Genomic DNA, 3,750 nt, shown 5'->3' on the forward strand with positions numbered 1-3,750 from the left:
TACATGTTGGATTGGGGATAAAGCCAATATCATAGCATGAGATTGACAATTAAATGAGTTGTAAATAATAATGTAATGATATGGAATTGAATAGCCTACAGGTTGAATATAAACAAGAGAGTTATTATTTCATTGTTATTAATTTATTATAAAATCACATTTTTTAAAACAATAACTATTTTTATTTCAATACCAACCATTAACTAATTTCTAAGAATAATTCTAATTATTGTTGTCCACTTCATCTTCTTTCCATTTCTGTACCATGAGGGAAAAACCCAATACCATTCCTATATCTTAAAATTAACATTAAATATGTCAAAATAGCTCAAGCATATTTTTGCAAGCATATTTTGGAAAACAATCATTACAGACGGATTAAACAAAGAAGAGCGCTTTGAGATCTTCCGCAAATCTTTCAGGAATGTAATAAGAGCAAAATAAAACCCATGGGTAAGTACAACCAAAAGGATAATGAATCAATCTAGTCACAGTAAATATCAATATGATAATCCAGGTAAGATGTATTGTCACTTTTCCTGATTTCAGCCCTCTTGGCACCGGTAGGTTACCTATATCCTTGGGAGAGAGATAAGGTGGTTCCTGTAGAAAGGAGACAACGGACAACAAAATATTCAATTTAATCAATTGGATTATGGTTCGAGCCCCATTTGAGAGTAGTGGGGCTTGGCAATAAGAGATCCAATGATATCTAACCAAGCCAGGGAAGCCAAACTGTTGTTGAAATATTTTTCTGACAAAGTGGCCTGGTGGAAAGATGGACTTCGCCATAACTATTTCAAACAAAGTCGGTGATAAAAGGATCCCCTGTCTCGCCATTCTGCGAGTCCTTGGCCTGTTTCCTTTGGAAACACTTATCATGTATCCCACGCAATGGCAAGTGCATTAAGCTTGGGAAGACAGTATGGACCATCCACCTATTTCTCAAGATGTGTCTCTCTAAGACGTGAAACCTTGGATGCTGGATCAAGGTATAACAACCCTTTTCCTTGATGGCACCTTTAAAAGAAACCTGGAATGGCAGGGGCAGGGAGCCTTCATTGACTTCAGATGAAATCAAGAGAGTCGATATTACGGCAGGTTGGTATTTTCGTGAACAAACAACTGAAGGCTCAAGCCCTCTTCAAAGGCCTCCAGCTTCCTGAAGCTCAAGGGGCCTGCTAGGCAACAGTGGTGGGTGATTCAATGATTATTCTAAGAGCTACTGTGCACGTCTCTTCCAAACAGTGATACACAGCCCATTGGCACAAAAGAATTATTAAAAAATGCGGAGCTTCAGCCTTCAACAAGATCAAATTCCTTCATGTCTCAAGGCATCAAAACGATCAAATTTCTTGAATCTTCACGTCTCAAGGCATCAAAACGGGAAAAAAAAAACCATCAAACTATCTAATAGTAGCATAAATGTAGGGATACAACAGAGTGTCTGCACTAAAAGTCTGGAGAGAGGGATGGGATGATGTCAATGGTGGTGGGAACCAGGCTATTGGATCACTGTTGGAATTGCCAAAAGCTTAAGAAAGGATCCAGTTGTGTGATCCTACGGGAGGCATAGGAATGATGATGCTCGGCTCTCCTATCATCTAATGTCCAAGCAAGGAAACTCTTGAAAATATTATCTCTGCTCTGCTGAATGTAGGGCTAGTCTAATAGGTGGAAGGTGGCTAATGTGTAAAGATGGCTATTGTCCTTGGGCTACCTTAGCTGTTCGTGTTTAGTGATCTGTGGTATTATGACTCCTCAAGTCACTATTAAACCATGAGAACCATGCCCAGGCAGACTAGTGTGACATTGTGGATGAGAACCAAAACTAGACTCCTATAACCTCCTTTTTCATCCTTTAAATTGCAGAATTAACTGACTGTTCTAGTAATCGTTCTTGAGCACCTGAAGATGTGCACCCTAAATAATAAGAATAATACCCTGTAACATATGAATAGTCCATCCTGTGCATGTAGGATATGCACATGAGGTCCAATAAAATCACTAACCAGAATACCAGGTGTTATTAAAGCCTCTACAAGTTGATATATATGAATGTTACAGTGTGCAGGAGTATGATTCAATTCCATACGAAAATACAAAACATCTGATAGGATTTCCTTATACCTCATAAGCAAACAACCATTGTCCCTTCTATAGATGAGCAGAATAAGTGCTTGGTTCTCTACACTAAATAAAGACAAAGTATAGTACTTATTGCTGACAAAATAGGATTTAAATCGCGGTTCAATTGCTTAACATCTAGCTGGTCACAGAATTGTAGAGTGCATAATCATAAGTGATGTTGCGAGCCTCATTGCTCAAAGTCTAAGGGTCTTGCGAGCCATAATCACAGCCATGTGTGGCATATCTTGTGATTATGGCATTTTATGAGGTCAATTCTTGTGAAGACATTTCAGTTTATAATAAATTTTGAACCTCAACAGAGTTTTGGCAAGACCTGGCTGAGCTAGGACATCAACAACACAGCTGATATGGATGACATAATCTAGCCTCAAGAGGGAGCCTCTTTTGTTTCATCACTCTAACAATCTATGAAGTGGTGGAAAGCATAACAACTTCCCCTTGAATATGACACCTAAACTGAGTACAAATCCTAAATGATGCAGCCCTTGGTGCATGTCTCTCAAAGTATCGATATTTCAAATGTTGAAAGCTCTTGTGCCCATTTGATATGCATTCAATTGCAGTTCCCCTGAAGAAAGAATCTTATAAAGGTGAGGCCATGGCCAATATGTTAGCCATATCCATTGGAGTTGCCATTGCTTGACAACTTTAGTGTGATCAGTCCCACCATGATTCACATGGGCTTCTACTCAACACTGGCTGTTGCTATTGTAAGAGTCTTCAAGCTCGTTGAACCCATAGTATTGATAAGTGTATTCTTTGGGTCTCTGGTTTTCAAATTCTGCCTATGTTTTCCTCTCAGTATCATTATTTCAAATGTTGAAAGCTCTAATTCCCATTGCTGTGTATTTGATTGTTGTTTCCCTGAAGAAAGAAGCTTATAAAGGTGAGCCCGAGGCCAATATGTTGGCCATATCCATTGGAGTTACTATTTCAGCTTATGGGGAGGCCAAGATGAATGCATGGGAGGTGATTCTCCAGTTAAGTGCAGTTGCATGTGAGACTACCCAATTGGTTCTCATACAAATTCCACGAACATCAAAAGGGATTAAGTTGAATCCCATCACATCTTTGTTGCTCCTTGTTGCCTTGTTTTTCTCAGCACCCCCTGGGCCTTAGTAGAATACCCATTTCTGATAATCAGGGTCTCTTCCTTTGATTTGGATTACATGACATTTCTGCTTGTGCCTTGGCTCTTAATCTTGCAGTGTTTCTTCTGATAGGAAAGACTTCAGCCTTGACTATGAATGTTGCTGGTCTTGTCAAGGACTGGCTGCTCATAACATAATCTTTGTCTGTAATAAATGAAAAGGTTACAGTCATAAACTTGAGTGGGTGTGGACTGGCTTTTCTGGCTGTCTGTTACTATAATCATTTGAAACTTCAAGCTCTCAAGTCCAATGACAACCAACCAAAGTACCTGAGCAGTGCAGCTGATGCCAATGATGAAGGAGAAGGTTTGATAATGACGAGTGGGAGATTCTCAATCAGAGATTCAGAACCAGTAGAGAAAAATCAAACTCAATCTTCAGGATTAGGTATTTAGATCATTAATATTGTCTTGTGCTAGAGATTACTGTTCTTGGATTGGCTCCTCTA

This window comes from Pinus tabuliformis, chromosome 7 (genome assembly GCF_031772625.1).
Source record: "Pinus tabuliformis cultivar Carrire ecotype Pingquan chromosome 7, CPIR1, whole genome shotgun sequence".
NCBI lineage: Eukaryota > Viridiplantae > Streptophyta > Pinopsida > Pinales > Pinaceae > Pinus > Pinus tabuliformis.